Source organism: Oncorhynchus mykiss, chromosome 10 (assembly GCF_013265735.2).
Source record: "Oncorhynchus mykiss isolate Arlee chromosome 10, USDA_OmykA_1.1, whole genome shotgun sequence".
Classification (NCBI taxonomy): domain Eukaryota; kingdom Metazoa; phylum Chordata; class Actinopteri; order Salmoniformes; family Salmonidae; genus Oncorhynchus; species Oncorhynchus mykiss.
Window position 1 is genome coordinate 83,804,978 of NC_048574.1, and position 21,891 is coordinate 83,826,868.

The following is a 21,891-nucleotide window of genomic DNA, read 5'->3' on the forward strand; positions in this document are numbered from 1 at the left end:
CCATTGTAGCTACTACCGTGTCTTGTTGATGAAGTAGTAGGCTACTGTTTCTCCTCCATATCTGTGGGTCGTATGCCACCCTGTGGTCGATGGTGGAATCATATTTTACTGAGAGCAGAAAACAAGCGTGATGAAACTATTCCTACAACGTCTGGAACGCTACAAAACACCAGAAATAAATGGTGTCTTTCGGTTGGCTGTGTGCACGAATGTGATTTCAGCATTTTGGTACATCGCCTACTTGTGTGTTACCAGACCAACATTTAGACCAAAAATGCAATGTATTTAGAATTTCTACCGTGTTGCTTGATGGGAAAATAGTCGGTCCGTGATATAATATAGTAAAACAAAATGTATTGCTTTTTTCTTCGCCTTGTCCGCAACTGTATTCGTAAACGTCATTAAACCCTGTTCAATATGATGTGGTATTATCAGTAGTAGAAGTGGTAACCGTGAGTCAAACACCTTTGTCCTGGAAGGAGTACTCCTCTACCAACGTGTACATGCGTTCGCGCTCTCCCCTGATCTTGATGTTAAAAATAATTTAGGGACATATTTATTAATTCGATGTGTTTTAACTCGCTTCGTGTTGAGAAGTACATTTGTCAACATTTGCATGTTCTTATCAGATGAATGGCTATAGAATGTAGGGTCTGTTTATGAGTCAACTAAGGCCTCAGAGATACATTTTGTCTTCTGATAACCCGGATGTGTGTGATATGTTATTGTAGCACTGGTGATTATGCCTGTCATGTCCTGATAATGTCAAGGCAAAGGCCTACTTGTGAATGGATCATTTTGTGCCCTCATGATGTAATCTGGATTGAGGTCTTTCATTTGCTAGAATATTAAATAATTTATAGGAGAGTTTGTAATTTAAGACCACAGTACATGTCAACCATTACAATGCCACAGAAATTTCCCTGGTCAACTATTACCATGAAAACAGACATTTCCCTGGTCAACCATTACCATGACAACAGACATTTCCCTGGTCAACCATTACCATGCCACAGTCATGTCCCTGGTCAAACATTACCATGACAACAGACATTTCCCTCGTCAACTATTACCATGACAACAGACATTTCCCTGGTCAACCATTACCATGAAAACAGACATTTCCCTGGTCAACCATTACCATGACAACAGACATTTCCCTGGTCAACCATTACCATTCCACAGTCATTTCACGGTCAACCATTACCATGACAACAGACATTTCCCTGGTCAACCATTACCATGCCACAGTCATTGCCCTGGTCAACCATTACCTTGACAACAGACATTTCCCTGGTTAAACATTACCATTCCACAGACATTTCCCTGGTCAACCATTACCTTGACAACAGACATTTCCCTGGTCAACCATTACCATTCCACGGACATGTCCCTGGTCTACAATGCCACAAACATTTCCCTGGTCAACCATTACCATGCCACAGACATGTCCCTGGTCCACTTATTTCCTGATGAAATCAGTCAATAAGATGGATTCTGTTGTTCCAAGATGCAGATCCATTCCACAGACATTTCTGCAGGTTTTTTTTTTGCAGTGAGAATGTGTAGTGAGGTATTCTGCCAAAAATGTATTTAGGCATATTAAAACACTTCAGTTTAACCCTGATCGCGAGTATCATCCTGTCAATTTACAGATACAATTACAAATACGAGTATGGCCATGTCACTGTACATAGATCTTTCTATTTTCATGTTCTACTGTGTTATTGACTACGTTTGTTTACGTGTAACTCTGTGTTGTTGTTTTTGTCGCACTGCTGTGCTTTATCTTGGCCAGGTCGCAGTTTGTAAATGAGAACTTGTTCCTAACTAGCCTACCTGGTGAAATAAAACAATTAATTAAAAACCACCCATTGTAGCTACTACCGTGTCTTGTTGATGAAGTAGTAGGCTACTGTTTCTCCTCCATATCTGTGGGTCGTATGCCACCCTGTGGTCGATGGTGGAATCATATTTTACTGAGAGCAGAAAACAAGCGTGATGAAACTATTCCTACAACGTCTGGAACGCTACAAAACACCAGAAATAAATGGTGTCTTTCGGTTGGCTGTGTGCACGAATGTGATTTCAGCATTTTGGTACATCGCCTACTTGTGTGTTACCAGACCAACATTTAGACCAAAAATGCAATGTATTTAGAATTTCTACCGTGTTGCTTGATGGGAAAATAGTCGGTCCGTGATATAATATAGTAAAACAAAATGTATTGCTTTTTTCTTCGCCTTGTCCGCAACTGTATTCGTAAACGTCATTAAACCCTGTTCAATATGATGTGGTATTATCAGTAGTAGAAGTGGTAACCGTGAGTCAAACACCTTTGTCCTGGAAGGAGTACTCCTCTACCAACGTGTACAACTCATACTTACCTGGCAAGGGAGACACCGTGATCACGAAGACGGTTCACCCGGGGCGAGGCTCAGCCATTGCACTCCGGCTGTGCTGACCCCTGCGAATTTCTCAAATGTGGAAATCTCGATTGCATAATTTCTGGTAGTGGGGGACTGCGTTCGCGCTCTCCCCTGATCTTGATGTTAAAAATAATTTAGGCACATATTTATTAATTCGATGTGTTTTAACTCGCTCTTCTATTGAGTTTCGTGTTGAGAAGGACATTTGTCAACATTTGCATCTTCTTATCAGATGAATGGCTATAGAATGTAGGGTCTGTTTATGAGTCAACTAAGGCCTCAGAGATACATTTTGTCTTCTGATAACCCGGATGTGTGTGATATGTTATTGTAGCACTGGTGATTATGCCTGTCATGTCCTGATAATGTCAAGGCAAAGGCCTACTTGTGAATGGATCATTTTGTGCCCTCATGATGTAATCTGGATTGAGGTCTTTCATTTGCTAGAATATTAAATAATTTATAGGAGAGTTTGTAATTTAAGACCACAGTACATGTCAACCATTACAATGCCACAGAAATTTCCCTGGTCAACTATTACCATGAAAACAGACATTTCCCTGGTCAACCATTACCATGACAACAGACATTTCCCTGGTCAACCATTACCATGCCACAGTCATGTCCCTGGTCAAACATTACCATGACAACAGACATTTCCCTCGTCAACTATTACCATGACAACAGACATTTCCCTGGTCAACCATTACCATGAAAACAGACATTTCCCTGGTCAACCATTACCATGACAACAGACATTTCCCTGGTCAACCATTACCATTCCACAGTCATTTCACGGTCAACCATTACCATGACAACAGACATTTCCCTGGTCAACCATTACCATGCCACAGTCATTGCCCTGGTCAACCATTACCTTGACAACAGACATTTCCCTGGTTAAACATTACCATTCCACAGACATTTCCCTGGTCAACCATTACCTTGACAACAGACATTTCCCTGGTCAACCATTACCATTCCACGGACATGTCCCTGGTCTACAATGCCACAAACATTTCCCTGGTCAACCATTACCATGCCACAGACATGTCCCTGGTCCACTTATTTCCTGATGAAATCAGTCAATAAGATGGATTCTGTTGTTCCAAGATGCAGATCCATTCCACAGACATTTCTGCAGTTTTATTTTTTTTGCAGTGAGAATGTGTAGTGAGGTATTCTGCCAAAAATGTATTTAGGCATATTAAAACACTTCAGTTTAACCCTGATCGCGAGTATCATCCTGTCAATTTACAGATACAATTACAAATACGAGTATGGCCATGTCACTGTACATAGATCTTTCTATTTTCATGTTCTACTGTGTTATTGACTACGTTTGTTTACGTGTAACTCTGTGTTGTTGTTTTTGTCGCACTGCTGTGCTTTATCTTGGCCAGGTCGCAGTTTGTAAATGAGAACTTGTTCCCAACTAGCCTACCTGGTGAAATAAAACAATTAATTAAAAACCACCCATTGTAGCTACTACCGTGTCTTGTTGATGAAGTAGTAGGCTACTGTTTCTCCTCCATATCTGTGGGTCGTATGCCACCCTGTGGTCGATGGTGGAATCATATTTTACTGAGAGCAGAAAACAAGCGTGATGAAACTATTCCTACAACGTCTGGAACGCTACAAAACACCAGAAATAAATGGTGTCTTTCGGTTGGCTGTGTGCACGAATGTGATTTCAGCATTTTGGTACATCGCCTACTTGTGTGTTACCAGACCAACATTTAGACCAAAAATGCAATGTATTTAGAATTTCTACCGTGTTGCTTGATGGGAAAATAGTCGGTCCGTGATATAATATAGTAAAACAAAATGTATTGCTTTTTTCTTCGCCTTGTCCGCAACTGTATTCGTAAACGTCATTAAACCCTGTTCAATATGATGTGGTATTATCAGTAGTAGAAGTGGTAACCGTGAGTCAAACACCTTTGTCCTGGAAGGAGTACTCCTCTACCAACGTGTACAACTCATACTTACCTGGCAAGGGAGACACCGTGATCACGAAGGCGGTTCACCCAGGGCGAGGCTCAGCCATTGCACTCCGGCTGTGCTGACCCCTGCGAATTTCTCAAATGTGGAAATCTCGATTGCATAATTTCTGGTAGTGGGGGACTGCGTTCGCGCTCTCCCCTGATCTTGATGTTAAAAATAATTTAGGGACATATTTATTAATTCGATGTGTTTTAACTTGTCAACATTTGCATGTTCTTATCAGATGAATGGCTATAGAATGTAGGGTCTGTTTATGAGTCAACTAAGGCCTCAGAGATACATTTTGTCTTCTGATAACCCGGATGTGTGTGATATGTTATTGTAGCACTGGTGATTATGCCTGTCATGTCCTGATAATGTCAAGGCAAAGGCCTACTTGTGAATGGATCATTTTGTGCCCTCATGATGTAATCTGGATTGAGGTCTTTCATTTGCTAGAATATTAAATAATTTATAGGAGAGTTTGTAATTTAAGACCACAGTACATGTCAACCATTACAATGCCACAGAAATTTCCCTGGTCAACTATTACCATGAAAACAGACATTTCCCTGGTCAACCATTACCATGACAACAGACATTTCCCTGGTCAACCATTACCATGCCACAGTCATGTCCCTGGTCAAACATTACCATGACAACAGACATTTCCCTCGTCAACTATTACCATGACAACAGACATTTCCCTGGTCAACCATTACCATGAAAACAGACATTTCCCTGGTCAACCATTACCATGACAACAGACATTTCCCTGGTCAACCATTACCATTCCACAGTCATTTCACGGTCAACCATTACCATGACAACAGACATTTCCCTGGTCAACCATTACCATGCCACAGTCATTGCCCTGGTCAACCATTACCTTGACAACAGACATTTCCCTGGTTAAACATTACCATTCCACAGACATTTCCCTGGTCAACCATTACCTTGACAACAGACATTTCCCTGGTCAACCATTACCATTCCACGGACATGTCCCTGGTCTACAATGCCACAAACATTTCCCTGGTCAACCATTACCATGCCACAGACATGTCCCTGGTCCACTTATTTCCTGATGAAATCAGTCAATAAGATGGATTCTGTTGTTCCAAGATGCAGATCCATTCCACAGACATTTCTGCAGTTTTATTTTTTTTGCAGTGAGAATGTGTAGTGAGGTATTCTGCCAAAAATGTATTTAGGCATATTAAAACACTTCAGTTTAACCCTGATCGCGAGTATCATCCTGTCAATTTACAGATACAATTACAAATACGAGTATGGCCATGTCACTGTACATAGATCTTTCTATTTTCATGTTCTACTGTGTTATTGACTACGTTTGTTTACGTGTAACTCTGTGTTGTTGTTTTTGTCGCACTGCTGTGCTTTATCTTGGCCAGGTCGCAGTTTGTAAATGAGAACTTGTTCCCAACTAGCCTACCTGGTGAAATAAAACAATTAATTAAAAACCACCCATTGTAGCTACTACCGTGTCTTGTTGATGAAGTAGTAGGCTACTGTTTCTCCTCCATATCTGTGGGTCGTATGCCACCCTGTGGTCGATGGTGGAATCATATTTTACTGAGAGCAGAAAACAAGCGTGATGAAACTATTCCTACAACGTCTGGAACGCTACAAAACACCAGAAATAAATGGTGTCTTTCGGTTGGCTGTGTGCACGAATGTGATTTCAGCATTTTGGTACATCGCCTACTTGTGTGTTACCAGACCAACATTTAGACCAAAAATGCAATGTATTTAGAATTTCTACCGTGTTGCTTGATGGGAAAATAGTCGGTCCGTGATATAATATAGTAAAACAAAATGTATTGCTTTTTTCTTCGCCTTGTCCGCAACTGTATTCGTAAACGTCATTAAACCCTGTTCAATATGATGTGGTATTATCAGTAGTAGAAGTGGTAACCGTGAGTCAAACACCTTTGTCCTGGAAGGAGTACTCCTCTACCAACGTGTACAACTCATACTTACCTGGCAAGGGAGACACCGTGATCACGAAGGCGGTTCACCCAGGGCGAGGCTCAGCCATTGCACTCCGGCTGTGCTGACCCCTGCGAATTTCTCAAATGTGGAAATCTCGATTGCATAATTTCTGGTAGTGGGGGACTGCGTTCGCGCTCTCCCCTGATCTTGATGTTAAAAATAATTTAGGGACATATTTATTAATTCGATGTGTTTTAACTTGTCAACATTTGCATGTTCTTATCAGATGAATGGCTATAGAATGTAGGGTCTGTTTATGAGTCAACTAAGGCCTCAGAGATACATTTTGTCTTCTGATAACCCGGATGTGTGTGATATGTTATTGTAGCACTGGTGATTATGCCTGTCATGTCCTGATAATGTCAAGGCAAAGGCCTACTTGTGAATGGATCATTTTGTGCCCTCATGATGTAATCTGGATTGAGGTCTTTCATTTGCTAGAATATTAAATAATTTATAGGAGAGTTTGTAATTTAAGACCACAGTACATGTCAACCATTACAATGCCACAGAAATTTCCCTGGTCAACTATTACCATGAAAACAGACATTTCCCTGGTCAACCATTACCATGACAACAGACATTTCCCTGGTCAACCATTACCATGCCACAGTCATGTCCCTGGTCAAACATTACCATGACAACAGACATTTCCCTCGTCAACTATTACCATGACAACAGACATTTCCCTGGTCAACCATTACCATGAAAACAGACATTTCCCTGGTCAACCATTACCATGACAACAGACATTTCCCTGGTCAACCATTACCATTCCACAGTCATTTCACGGTCAACCATTACCATGACAACAGACATTTCCCTGGTCAACCATTACCATGCCACAGTCATTGCCCTGGTCAACCATTACCTTGACAACAGACATTTCCCTGGTTAAACATTACCATTCCACAGACATTTCCCTGGTCAACCATTACCTTGACAACAGACATTTCCCTGGTCAACCATTACCATTCCACGGACATGTCCCTGGTCTACAATGCCACAAACATTTCCCTGGTCAACCATTACCATGCCACAGACATGTCCCTGGTCCACTTATTTCCTGATGAAATCAGTCAATAAGATGGATTCTGTTGTTCCAAGATGCAGATCCATTCCACAGACATTTCTGCAGTTTTATTTTTTTTGCAGTGAGAATGTGTAGTGAGGTATTCTGCCAAAAATGTATTTAGGCATATTAAAACACTTCAGTTTAACCCTGATCGCGAGTATCATCCTGTCAATTTACAGATACAATTACAAATACGAGTATGGCCATGTCACTGTACATAGATCTTTCTATTTTCATGTTCTACTGTGTTATTGACTACGTTTGTTTACGTGTAACTCTGTGTTGTTGTTTTTGTCGCACTGCTGTGCTTTATCTTGGCCAGGTCGCAGTTTGTAAATGAGAACTTGTTCCCAACTAGCCTACCTGGTGAAATAAAACAATTAATTAAAAACCACCCATTGTAGCTACTACCGTGTCTTGTTGATGAAGTAGTAGGCTACTGTTTCTCCTCCATATCTGTGGGTCGTATGCCACCCTGTGGTCGATGGTGGAATCATATTTTACTGAGAGCAGAAAACAAGCGTGATGAAACTATTCCTACAACGTCTGGAACGCTACAAAACACCAGAAATAAATGGTGTCTTTCGGTTGGCTGTGTGCACGAATGTGATTTCAGCATTTTGGTACATCGCCTACTTGTGTGTTACCAGACCAACATTTAGACCAAAAATGCAATGTATTTAGAATTTCTACCGTGTTGCTTGATGGGAAAATAGTCGGTCCGTGATATAATATAGTAAAACAAAATGTATTGCTTTTTTCTTCGCCTTGTCCGCAACTGTATTCGTAAACGTCATTAAACCCTGTTCAATATGATGTGGTATTATCAGTAGTAGAAGTGGTAACCGTGAGTCAAACACCTTTGTCCTGGAAGGAGTACTCCTCTACCAACGTGTACAACTCATACTTACCTGGCAAGGGAGACACCGTGATCACGAAGGCGGTTCACCCAGGGCGAGGCTCAGCCATTGCACTCCGGCTGTGCTGACCCCTGCGAATTTCTCAAATGTGGAAATCTCGATTGCATAATTTCTGGTAGTGGGGACTGCGTTCGCGCTCTCCCCTGATCTTGATGTTAAAAATAATTTAGGGACATATTTATTAATTCGATGTGTTTTAACTTGTCAACATTTGCATGTTCTTATCAGATGAATGGCTATAGAATGTAGGGTCTGTTTATGAGTCAACTAAGGCCTCAGAGATACATTTTGTCTTCTGATAACCCGGATGTGTGTGATATGTTATTGTAGCACTGGTGATTATGCCTGTCATGTCCTGATAATGTCAAGGCAAAGGCCTACTTGTGAATGGATCATTTTGTGCCCTCATGATGTAATCTGGATTGAGGTCTTTCATTTGCTAGAATATTAAATAATTTATAGGAGAGTTTGTAATTTAAGACCACAGTACATGTCAACCATTACAATGCCACAGAAATTTCCCTGGTCAACTATTACCATGAAAACAGACATTTCCCTGGTCAACCATTACCATGACAACAGACATTTCCCTGGTCAACCATTACCATTCCACAGTCATTTCACGGTCAACCATTACCATGACAACAGACATTTCCCTGGTCAACCATTACCATGCCACAGTCATTGCCCTGGTCAACCATTACCTTGACAACAGACATTTCCCTGGTTAAACATTACCATTCCACAGACATTTCCCTGGTCAACCATTACCTTGACAACAGACATTTCCCTGGTCAACCATTACCATTCCACGGACATGTCCCTGGTCTACAATGCCACAAACATTTCCCTGGTCAACCATTACCATGCCACAGACATGTCCCTGGTCCACTTATTTCCTGATGAAATCAGTCAATAAGATGGATTCTGTTGTTCCAAGATGCAGATCCATTCCACAGACATTTCTGCAGGTTTTTTTTTTGCAGTGAGAATGTGTAGTGAGGTATTCTGCCAAAAATGTATTTAGGCATATTAAAACACTTCAGTTTAACCCTGATCGCGAGTATCATCCTGTCAATTTACAGATACAATTACAAATACGAGTATGGCCATGTCACTGTACATAGATCTTTCTATTTTCATGTTCTACTGTGTTATTGACTACGTTTGTTTACGTGTAACTCTGTGTTGTTGTTTTTGTCGCACTGCTGTGCTTTATCTTGGCCAGGTCGCAGTTTGTAAATGAGAACTTGTTCCTAACTAGCCTACCTGGTGAAATAAAACAATTAATTAAAAACCACCCATTGTAGCTACTACCGTGTCTTGTTGATGAAGTAGTAGGCTACTGTTTCTCCTCCATATCTGTGGGTCGTATGCCACCCTGTGGTCGATGGTGGAATCATATTTTACTGAGAGCAGAAAACAAGCGTGATGAAACTATTCCTACAACGTCTGGAACGCTACAAAACACCAGAAATAAATGGTGTCTTTCGGTTGGCTGTGTGCACGAATGTGATTTCAGCATTTTGGTACATCGCCTACTTGTGTGTTACCAGACCAACATTTAGACCAAAAATGCAATGTATTTAGAATTTCTACCGTGTTGCTTGATGGGAAAATAGTCGGTCCGTGATATAATATAGTAAAACAAAATGTATTGCTTTTTTCTTCGCCTTGTCCGCAACTGTATTCGTAAACGTCATTAAACCCTGTTCAATATGATGTGGTATTATCAGTAGTAGAAGTGGTAACCGTGAGTCAAACACCTTTGTCCTGGAAGGAGTACTCCTCTACCAACGTGTACAACTCATACTTACCTGGCAAGGGAGACACCGTGATCACGAAGGCGGTTCACCCAGGGCGAGGCTCAGCCATTGCACTCCGGCTGTGCTGACCCCTGCGAATTTCTCAAATGTGGAAATCTCGATTGCATAATTTCTGGTAGTGGGGGACTGCGTTCGCGCTCTCCCCTGATCTTGATGTTAAAAATAATTTAGGGACATATTTATTAATTCGATGTGTTTTAACTCGCTCTTCTATTGAGTTTCGTGTTGAGAAGGACATTTGTCAACATTTGCATCTTCTTATCAGATGAATGGCTATAGAATGTAGGGTCTGTTTATGAGTCAACTAAGGCCTCAGAGATACATTTTGTCTTCTGATAACCCGGATGTGTGTGATATGTTATTGTAGCACTGGTGATTATGCCTGTCATGTCCTGATAATGTCAAGGCAAAGGCCTACTTGTGAATGGATCATTTTGTGCCCTCATGATGTAATCTGGATTGAGGTCTTTCATTTGCTAGAATATTAAATAATTTATAGGAGAGTTTGTAATTTAAGACCACAGTACATGTCAACCATTACAATGCCACAGAAATTTCCCTGGTCAACTATTACCATGAAAACAGACATTTCCCTGGTCAACCATTACCATGACAACAGACATTTCCCTGGTCAACCATTACCATTCCACAGTCATTTCACGGTCAACCATTACCATGACAACAGACATTTCCCTGGTCAACCATTACCATGCCACAGTCATTGCCCTGGTCAACCATTACCTTGACAACAGACATTTCCCTGGTTAAACATTACCATTCCACAGACATTTCCCTGGTCAACCATTACCTTGACAACAGACATTTCCCTGGTCAACCATTACCATTCCACGGACATGTCCCTGGTCTACAATGCCACAAACATTTCCCTGGTCAACCATTACCATGCCACAGACATGTCCCTGGTCCACTTATTTCCTGATGAAATCAGTCAATAAGATGGATTCTGTTGTTCCAAGATGCAGATCCATTCCACAGACATTTCTGCAGGTTTTTTTTTTGCAGTGAGAATGTGTAGTGAGGTATTCTGCCAAAAATGTATTTAGGCATATTAAAACACTTCAGTTTAACCCTGATCGCGAGTATCATCCTGTCAATTTACAGATACAATTACAAATACGAGTATGGCCATGTCACTGTACATAGATCTTTCTATTTTCATGTTCTACTGTGTTATTGACTACGTTTGTTTACGTGTAACTCTGTGTTGTTGTTTTTGTCGCACTGCTGTGCTTTATCTTGGCCAGGTCGCAGTTTGTAAATGAGAACTTGTTCCTAACTAGCCTACCTGGTGAAATAAAACAATTAATTAAAAACCACCCATTGTAGCTACTACCGTGTCTTGTTGATGAAGTAGTAGGCTACTGTTTCTCCTCCATATCTGTGGGTCGTATGCCACCCTGTGGTCGATGGTGGAATCATATTTTACTGAGAGCAGAAAACAAGCGTGATGAAACTATTCCTACAACGTCTGGAACGCTACAAAACACCAGAAATAAATGGTGTCTTTCGGTTGGCTGTGTGCACGAATGTGATTTCAGCATTTTGGTACATCGCCTACTTGTGTGTTACCAGACCAACATTTAGACCAAAAATGCAATGTATTTAGAATTTCTACCGTGTTGCTTGATGGGAAAATAGTCGGTCCGTGATATAATATAGTAAAACAAAATGTATTGCTTTTTTCTTCGCCTTGTCCGCAACTGTATTCGTAAACGTCATTAAACCCTGTTCAATATGATGTGGTATTATCAGTAGTAGAAGTGGTAACCGTGAGTCAAACACCTTTGTCCTGGAAGGAGTACTCCTCTACCAACGTGTACAACTCATACTTACCTGGCAAGGGAGACACCGTGATCACGAAGACGGTTCACCCGGGGCGAGGCTCAGCCATTGCACTCCGGCTGTGCTGACCCCTGCGAATTTCTCAAATGTGGAAATCTCGATTGCATAATTTCTGGTAGTGGGGGACTGCGTTCGCGCTCTCCCCTGATCTTGATGTTAAAAATAATTTAGGGACATATTTATTAATTCGATGTGTTTTAACTCGCTCTTCTATTGAGTTTCGTGTTGAGAAGGACATTTGTCAACATTTGCATCTTCTTATCAGATGAATGGCTATAGAATGTAGGGTCTGTTTATGAGTCAACTAAGGCCTCAGAGATACATTTTGTCTTCTGATAACCCGGATGTGTGTGATATGTTATTGTAGCACTGGTGATTATGCCTGTCATGTCCTGATAATGTCAAGGCAAAGGCCTACTTGTGAATGGATCATTTTGTGCCCTCATGATGTAATCTGGATTGAGGTCTTTCATTTGCTAGAATATTAAATAATTTATAGGAGAGTTTGTAATTTAAGACCACAGTACATGTCAACCATTACAATGCCACAGAAATTTCCCTGGTCAACTATTACCATGAAAACAGACATTTCCCTGGTCAACCATTACCATGACAACAGACATTTCCCTGGTCAACCATTACCATGCCACAGTCATGTCCCTGGTCAAACATTACCATGACAACAGACATTTCCCTCGTCAACTATTACCATGACAACAGACATTTCCCTGGTCAACCATTACCATGAAAACAGACATTTCCCTGGTCAACCATTACCATGACAACAGACATTTCCCTGGTCAACCATTACCATTCCACAGTCATTTCACGGTCAACCATTACCATGACAACAGACATTTCCCTGGTCAACCATTACCATGCCACAGTCATTGCCCTGGTCAACCATTACCTTGACAACAGACATTTCCCTGGTTAAACATTACCATTCCACAGACATTTCCCTGGTCAACCATTACCTTGACAACAGACATTTCCCTGGTCAACCATTACCATTCCACGGACATGTCCCTGGTCTACAATGCCACAAACATTTCCCTGGTCAACCATTACCATGCCACAGACATGTCCCTGGTCCACTTATTTCCTGATGAAATCAGTCAATAAGATGGATTCTGTTGTTCCAAGATGCAGATCCATTCCACAGACATTTCTGCAGGTTTTTTTTTTTGCAGTGAGAATGTGTAGTGAGGTATTCTGCCAAAAATGTATTTAGGCATATTAAAACACTTCAGTTTAACCCTGATCGCGAGTATCATCCTGTCAATTTACAGATACAATTACAAATACGAGTATGGCCATGTCACTGTACATAGATCTTTCTATTTTCATGTTCTACTGTGTTATTGACTACGTTTGTTTACGTGTAACTCTGTGTTGTTGTTTTTGTCGCACTGCTGTGCTTTATCTTGGCCAGGTCGCAGTTTGTAAATGAGAACTTGTTCCTAACTAGCCTACCTGGTGAAATAAAACAATTAATTAAAAACCACCCATTGTAGCTACTACCGTGTCTTGTTGATGAAGTAGTAGGCTACTGTTTCTTCTCCATATCTGTGGGTCGTATGCCACCCTGTGGTCGATGGTGGAATCATATTTTACTGAGAGCAGAAAACAAGCGTGATGAAACTATTCCTACAACGTCTGGAACGCTACAAAACACCAGAAATAAATGGTGTCTTTCGGTTGGCTGTGTGCACGAATGTGATTTCAGCATTTTGGTACATCGTCTACTTGTGTGTTACCAGACCAACATTTAGACCAAAAATGCAATGTATTTAGAATTTCTACCGTGTTGCTTGATGGGAAAATAGTCGGTCCGTGATATAATATAGTAAAACAAAATGTATTGCTTTTTTCTTCGCCTTGTCCGCAACTGTATTCGTAAACGTCATTAAACCCTGTTCAATATGATGTGGTATTATCAGTAGTAGAAGTGGTAACCGTGAGTCAAACACCTTTGTCCTGGAAGGAGTACTCCTCTACCAACGTGAACAACTCATACTTACCTGGCAAGGGAGACACCGTGATCACGAAGGCGGTTCACCCAGGGCGAGGCTCAGCCATTGCACTCCGACTGTGCTGACCCCTGCGAATGCATAATTTCTGGTAGTGGGGGACTGCGTTCGCGCTCTCCCCTGATCTTGATGTTAAAAATAATTTAGGGACATATTTATTAATTCGATTAATTCGATTAATTCGTGTTGAGAAGGACATTTGTCAACATTTGCATGTTCTTATCAGATGAATGGCTATAGAATGTAGGGTCTGTTTATGAGTCAACTAAGGCCTCAGAGATACATTTTGTCTTCTGATAACCCGGATGTGTGTGATATGTTATTGTAGCACTGGTGATTATGCCTGTCATGTCCTGATAATGTCAAGGCAAAGGCCTAATTGTGAATGGATCATTTTGTGCCCTCATGATGTAATCTGGATTGAGGTCGGCAGGGTAGCCTAGTGGTTAGAGTGTTGGACTAGTAACCGGAAGGTTGTGAGTTCAAACCCCCGAGCTGACAAGGTACAAATCTGTCGTTCTGCCCCTGAACAGGCGTTAACCCACTGTTCCCAGGCCGTCATTGAAAATAAGAATTTGTTCTTAACTGACTTGCCTGGTTAAATAAAGGTTAAATAAAAAAAAAAAAAAAAAAGGTCTTTCATTTGCTAGAATATTAAATAATTTATAGGAGAGTTTGTAATTTAAGACCACAGTACATGTCAACCATTACAATGCCACAGAAATTTCCCTGGTCAACTATTACCATGAAAACAGACATTTCCCTGGTCAACCATTACCATGACAACAGACATTTCCCTGGTCAACCATTACCATGAAAACAGACATTTCCCTGGTCAACCATTACCATGATAACAGACATTTCCCTGGTCAACCATTACCATTCCACAGTCATTTCACGGTCAACCATTACCATGACAACAGACATTTCCCTGGTCAACCATTACCATGCCACAGTCATTGCCCTGGTCAACCATTACCTTGACAACAGACATTTCCCTGGTTAAACATTACCATTCCACAGACATTTCCCTGGTCAACCATTACCTTGACAACAGACATTTCCCTGGTCAACCATTACCATTCCACGGACATGTCCCTGGTCTACAATGCCACAAACATTTCCCTGGTCAACCATTACCATGCCACAGACATGTCCCTGGTCCACTTATTTCCTGATGAAATCAGTCAATAAGATGGATTCTGTTGTTCCAAGATGCAGATCCATTCCACAGACATTTCTGCAGTTTTTTTTTTTTTGCAGTGAGAATGTGTAGTGAGGTATTCTGCCAAAAATGTATTTAGGCATATTAAAACACTTCAGTTTAACCCTGATCGCGAGTATCATCCTGTCAATTTACAGATACAATTACAAATACGAGTATGGCCATGTCACTGTACATAGATCTTTCTATTTTCATGTTCTACTGTGTTATTGACTACGTTTGTTTACGTGTAACTCTGTGTTGTTGTTTTTGTCGCACTGCTGTGCTTTATCTTGGCCAGGTCGCAGTTTGTAAATGAGAACTTGTTCCCAACTAGCCTACCTGGTGAAATAAAACAATTAATTAAAAACCACCCATTGTAGCTACTACCGTGTCTTGTTGATGAAGTAGTAGGCTACTGTTTCTCCTCCATATCTGTGGGTCGTATGCCACCCTGTGGTCGATGGTGGAATCATATTTTACTGAGAGCAGAAAACAAGCGTGATGAAACTATTCCTACAACGTCTGGAACGCTACAAAACACCAGAAATAAATGGTGTCTTTCGGTTGGCTGTGTGCACGAATGTGATTTCAGCATTTTGGTACATCGCCTACTTGTGTGTTACCAGACCAACATTTAGACCAAAAATGCAATGTATTTAGAATTTCTACCGTGTTGCTTGATGGGAAAATAGTCGGTCCGTGATATAATATAGTAAAACAAAATGTATTGCTTTTTTCTTCGCCTTGTCCGCAACTGTATTCGTAAACGTCATTAAACCCTGTTCAATATGATGTGGTATTATCAGTAGTAGAAGTGGTAACCGTGAGTCAAACACCTTTGTCCTGGAAGGAGTACTCCTCTACCAACGTGTACAACTCATACTTACCTGGCAAGGGAGACACCGTGATCACGAAGGCGGTTCACCCAGGGCGAGGCTCAGCCATTGCACTCCGGCTGTGCTGACCCCTGCGAATTTCTCAAATGTGGAAATCTCGATTGCATAATTTCTGGTAGTGGGGGACTGCGTTCGCGCTCTCCCCTGATCTTGATGTTAAAAATAATGGAGGAATGTGTTAATAAATTCGGAGTTCTATTGAGTTTCGTGTTGAGAAGGAGATTTTTTGCTTATCAGATGAATGACTGGGGTCTGTTTATAAGTCAACTAAAGGCCTCAGAGATACATTTCTGTCTTCTGATAACCCGGATGTGTGTGATATGTTATTGTAGCACTGGTGATTATGCCTGTCATGTCCTGATAATGTCAAGGAAAAGGCCTACTTGTGAATGGATCATTTTGTGCCCTCAGGACGTAATGTGGATTGAGGTATTTTATTTGCTAGATTATTAAATCATTTATAGGACAGTTTGTCATTTAAGACCACAGTAAATGTCAACCATTACCATGCCACAGTCATTGCCCTGGTCAACCATTACCATTCCACAGTCATTTCCCTGCTCAACCATTACCATGCCACAGACATTTCCCTGGTCAACCATTACCATGCCACAGACATTTCCCTGGTCAATCATTACCATGCCACAGACATTTCCCTGGTCAACCATTACCATGCCACAGACATTTCCCTGGTCAACCATTACCACGCCACAGTCATGTCCCTGGTCAAACATTACCATTCCACAGACATTTCCCTGGTCAACCATTACCATTCCACAGACATTTCCCTGGTCAACCATTACCATTCCACAGACATGTCCCTGGTCTACAATGCCACAGACATTTCCCTGGTCAACCATTACCATGCCACAGACATTTCCCTGGTCAACCATTACCATTCCACAGACATGTCCCTGGTCTACAATGCCACAGACATTTCCCTGGTCAACCATTACCATGCCACAGACATTTCCCTGGTCAACCATTACCATGCCACAGACATGTCCCTGGTCCACTTATTTCCTGATGAAATCAGTCAATAAGATGGATTCTGTTGTTCCAAGATGCAGATCCATTCCACAGACATTTCTGCAGTTTTTTTTTTTTTGCAGTGAGAATGTGTAGTGAGGTATTCTGCCAAAAATGTATTTAGGCATATTAAAACACTTCAGTTTAACCCTGATCGCGAGTATCATCCTGTCAATTTACAGATACAATTACAAATACGAGTATGGCCATGTCACTGTACATAGATCTTTCTATTTTCATGTTCTACTGTGTTATTGACTACGTTTGTTTACGTGTAACTCTGTGTTGTTGTTTTTGTCGCACTGCTGTGCTTTATCTTGGCCAGGTCGCAGTTTGTAAATGAGAACTTGTTCCTAACTAGCCTACCTGGTGAAATAAAACAATTAATTAAAAACCACCCATTGTAGCTACTACCGTGTCTTGTTGATGAAGTAGTAGGCTACTGTTTCTCCTCCATATCTGTGGGTCGTATGCCACCCTGTGGTCGATGGTGGAATCATATTTTACTGAGAGCAGAAAACAAGCGTGATGAAACTATTCCTACAACGTCTGGAACGCTACAAAACACCAGAAATAAATGGTGTCTTTCGGTTGGCTGTGTGCACGAATGTGATTTCAGCATTTTGGTACATCGCCTACTTGTGTGTTACCAGACCAACATTTAGACCAAAAATGCAATGTATTTAGAATTTCTACCGTGTTGCTTGATGGGAAAATAGTCGGTCCGTGATATAATATAGTAAAACAAAATGTATTGCTTTTTTCTTCGCCTTGTCCGCAACTGTATTCGTAAACGTCATTAAACCCTGTTCAATATGATGTGGTATTATCAGTAGTAGAAGTGGTAACCGTGAGTCAAACACCTTTGTCCTGGAAGGAGTACTCCTCTACCAACGTGTACAACTCATACTTACCTGGCAAGGGAGACACCGTGATCACGAAGACGGTTCACCCGGGGCGAGGCTCAGCCATTGCACTCCGGCTGTGCTGACCCCTGCGAATTTCTCAAATGTGGAAATCTCGATTGCATAATTTCTGGTAGTGGGGGACTGCGTTCGCGCTCTCCCCTGATCTTGATGTTAAAAATAATTTAGGGACATATTTATTAATTCGATGTGTTTTAACTCGCTCTTCTATTGAGTTTCGTGTTGAGAAGGACATTTGTCAACATTTGCATCTTCTTATCAGATGAATGGCTATAGAATGTAGGGTCTGTTTATGAGTCAACTAAGGCCTCAGAGATACATTTTGTCTTCTGATAACCCGGATGTGTGTGATATGTTATTGTAGCACTGGTGATTATGCCTGTCATGTCCTGATAATGTCAAGGCAAAGGCCTACTTGTGAATGGATCATTTTGTGCCCTCATGATGTAATCTGGATTGAGGTCTTTCATTTGCTAGAATATTAAATAATTTATAGGAGAGTTTGTAATTTAAGACCACAGTACATGTCAACCATTACAATGCCACAGAAATTTCCCTGGTCAACTATTACCATGAAAACAGACATTTCCCTGGTCAACCATTACCATGACAACAGACATTTCCCTGGTCAACCATTACCATGCCACAGTCATGTCCCTGGTCAAACATTACCATGACAACAGACATTTCCCTCGTCAACTATTACCATGACAACAGACATTTCCCTGGTCAACCATTACCATGAAAACAGACATTTCCCTGGTCAACCATTACCATGACAACAGACATTTCCCTGGTCAACCATTACCATTCCACAGTCATTTCACGGTCAACCATTACCATGACAACAGACATTTCCCTGGTCAACCATTACCATGCCACAGTCATTGCCCTGGTCAACCATTACCTTGACAACAGACATTTCCCTGGTTAAACATTACCATTCCACAGACATTTCCCTGGTCAACCATTACCTTGACAACAGACATTTCCCTGGTCAACCATTACCATTCCACGGACATGTCCCTGGTCTACAATGCCACAAACATTTCCCTGGTCAACCATTACCATGCCACAGACATGTCCCTGGTCCACTTATTTCCTGATGAAATCAGTCAATAAGATGGATTCTGTTGTTCCAAGATGCAGATCCATTCCACAGACATTTCTGCAGTTTTATTTTTTTTGCAGTGAGAATGTGTAGTGAGGTATTCTGCCAAAAATGTATTTAGGCATATTAAAACACTTCAGTTTAACCCTGATCGCGAGTATCATCCTGTCAATTTACAGATACAATTACAAATACGAGTATGGCCATGTCACTGTACATAGATCTTTCTATTTTCATGTTCTACTGTGTTATTGACTACGTTTGTTTACGTGTAACTCTGTGTTGTTGTTTTTGTCGCACTGCTGTGCTTTATCTTGGCCAGGTCGCAGTTTGTAAATGAGAACTTGTTCCCAACTAGCCTACCTGGTGAAATAAAACAATTAATTAAAAACCACCCATTGTAGCTACTACCGTGTCTTGTTGATGAAGTAGTAGGCTACTGTTTCTCCTCCATATCTGTGGGTCGTATGCCACCCTGTGGTCGATGGTGGAATCATATTTTACTGAGAGCAGAAAACAAGCGTGATGAAACTATTCCTACAACGTCTGGAACGCTACAAAACACCAGAAATAAATGGTGTCTTTCGGTTGGCTGTGTGCACGAATGTGATTTCAGCATTTTGGTACATCGCCTACTTGTGTGTTACCAGACCAACATTTAGACCAAAAATGCAATGTATTTAGAATTTCTACCGTGTTGCTTGATGGGAAAATAGTCGGTCCGTGATATAATATAGTAAAACAAAATGTATTGCTTTTTTCTTCGCCTTGTCCGCAACTGTATTCGTAAACGTCATTAAACCCTGTTCAATATGATGTGGTATTATCAGTAGTAGAAGTGGTAACCGTGAGTCAAACACCTTTGTCCTGGAAGGAGTACTCCTCTACCAACGTGTACAACTCATACTTACCTGGCAAGGGAGACACCGTGATCACGAAGGCGGTTCACCCAGGGCGAGGCTCAGCCATTGCACTCCGGCTGTGCTGACCCCTGCGAATTTCTCAAATGTGGAAATCTCGATTGCATAATTTCTGGTAGTGGGGGACTGCGTTCGCGCTCTCCCCTGATCTTGATGTTAAAAATAATGGAGGAATGTGTTAATAAATTCGGAGTTCTATTGAGTTTCGTGTTGAGAAGGAGATTTTTTGCTTATCAGATGAATGACTGGGGTCTGTTTATAAGTCAACTAAAGGCCTCAGAGATACATTTCTGTCTTCTGATAACCCGGATGTGTGTGATATGTTATTGTAGCACTGGTGATTATGCCTGTCATGTCCTGATAATGTCAAGGAAAAGGCCTACTTGTGAATGGATCATTTTGTGCCCTCAGGACGTAATGTGGATTGAGGTATTTTATTTGCTAGATTATTAAATCATTTATAGGACAGTTTGTCATTTAAGACCACAGTAAATGTCAACCATTACCATGCCACAGTCATTGCCCTGGTCAACCATTACCATTCCACAGTCATTTCCCTGCTCAACCATTACCATGCCACAGACATTTCCCTGGTCAACCATTACCATGCCACAGACATTTCCCTGGTCAATCATTACCATGCCACAGACATTTCCCTGGTCAACCATTACCATGCCACAGACATTTCCCTGGTCAACCATTACCACGCCACAGTCATGTCCCTGGTCAAACATTACCATTCCACAGACATTTCCCTGGTCAACCATTACCATTCCACAGACATTTCCCTGGTCAACCATTACCATTCCACAGACATGTCCCTGGTCTACAATGCCACAGACATTTCCCTGGTCAACCATTACCATGCCACAGACATTTCCCTGGTCAACCATTACCATTCCACAGACATGTCCCTGGTCTACAATGCCACAGACATTTCCCTGGTCAACCATTACCATGCCACAGACATTTCCCTGGTCAACCATTACCATGCCACAGACATGTCCCTGGTCCACTTATTTCCTGATGAAATCAGTCAATAAGATGGATTCTGTTGTTCCAAGATGCAGATCCATTCCACAGACATTTCTGCAGTTTTTTTTTTTTTGCAGTGAGAATGTGTAGTGAGGTATTCTGCCAAAAATGTATTTAGGCATATTAAAACACTTCAGTTTAACCCTGATCGCGAGTATCATCCTGTCAATTTACAGATACAATTACAAATACGAGTATGGCCATGTCACTGTACATAGATCTTTCTATTTTCATGTTCTACTGTGTTATTGACTACGTTTGTTTACGTGTAACTCTGTGTTGTTGTTTTTGTCGCACTGCTGTGCTTTATCTTGGCCAGGTCGCAGTTTGTAAATGAGAACTTGTTCCTAACTAGCCTACCTGGTGAAATAAAACAATTAATTAAAAACCACCCATTGTAGCTACTACCGTGTCTTGTTGATGAAGTAGTAGGCTACTGTTTCTCCTCCATATCTGTGGGTCGTATGCCACCCTGTGGTCGATGGTGGAATCATATTTTACTGAGAGCAGAAAACAAGCGTGATGAAACTATTCCTACAACGTCTGGAACGCTACAAAACACCAGAAATAAATGGTGTCTTTCGGTTGGCTGTGTGCACGAATGTGATTTCAGCATTTT

The 21,891-nt window shown here is 41.3% G+C and overlaps 9 non-coding genes and 1 pseudogene across 9 annotated transcripts; all 10 read left to right on the plus strand.

Moving 5' to 3' along the window:
* The first annotated feature begins 2,379 nt into the window (after positions 1 to 2,379).
* LOC118936955 lies at positions 2,380 to 2,543 on the plus strand. The gene has a single exon (XR_005034381.1). It is a non-coding gene; the product is annotated as a U1 spliceosomal RNA (small nuclear RNA).
* A 1,870-nt stretch (positions 2,544 to 4,413) lies between these two features.
* Positions 4,414 to 4,577, plus strand: LOC118937124. Its single transcript, XR_005034518.1, has one exon. It is a non-coding gene; the product is annotated as a U1 spliceosomal RNA (small nuclear RNA).
* A 1,834-nt stretch (positions 4,578 to 6,411) lies between these two features.
* Positions 6,412 to 6,575, plus strand: LOC118937125. The gene has a single exon (XR_005034519.1). It is a non-coding gene; the product is annotated as a U1 spliceosomal RNA (small nuclear RNA).
* Positions 6,576 to 8,409: 1,834 nt separating this feature from the next.
* LOC118936976 lies at positions 8,410 to 8,571 on the plus strand. Its single transcript, XR_005034401.1, has one exon. It is a non-coding gene; the product is annotated as a U1 spliceosomal RNA (small nuclear RNA).
* Positions 8,572 to 10,235: 1,664 nt separating this feature from the next.
* LOC118937126 lies at positions 10,236 to 10,399 on the plus strand. The gene has a single exon (XR_005034520.1). It is a non-coding gene; the product is annotated as a U1 spliceosomal RNA (small nuclear RNA).
* Positions 10,400 to 12,098: 1,699 nt separating this feature from the next.
* On the plus strand, positions 12,099 to 12,262 carry LOC118936956. The gene has a single exon (XR_005034382.1). It is a non-coding gene; the product is annotated as a U1 spliceosomal RNA (small nuclear RNA).
* A 1,869-nt stretch (positions 12,263 to 14,131) lies between these two features.
* Positions 14,132 to 14,271, plus strand: LOC118937024 (annotated as a pseudogene).
* A 1,963-nt stretch (positions 14,272 to 16,234) lies between these two features.
* Positions 16,235 to 16,398, plus strand: LOC118937127. The gene has a single exon (XR_005034521.1). It is a non-coding gene; the product is annotated as a U1 spliceosomal RNA (small nuclear RNA).
* A 1,788-nt stretch (positions 16,399 to 18,186) lies between these two features.
* On the plus strand, positions 18,187 to 18,350 carry LOC118936957. The gene has a single exon (XR_005034383.1). It is a non-coding gene; the product is annotated as a U1 spliceosomal RNA (small nuclear RNA).
* Positions 18,351 to 20,220: 1,870 nt separating this feature from the next.
* Positions 20,221 to 20,384, plus strand: LOC118937128. The gene has a single exon (XR_005034522.1). It is a non-coding gene; the product is annotated as a U1 spliceosomal RNA (small nuclear RNA).
* The last annotated feature ends 1,507 nt before the right edge of the window (positions 20,385 to 21,891 follow it).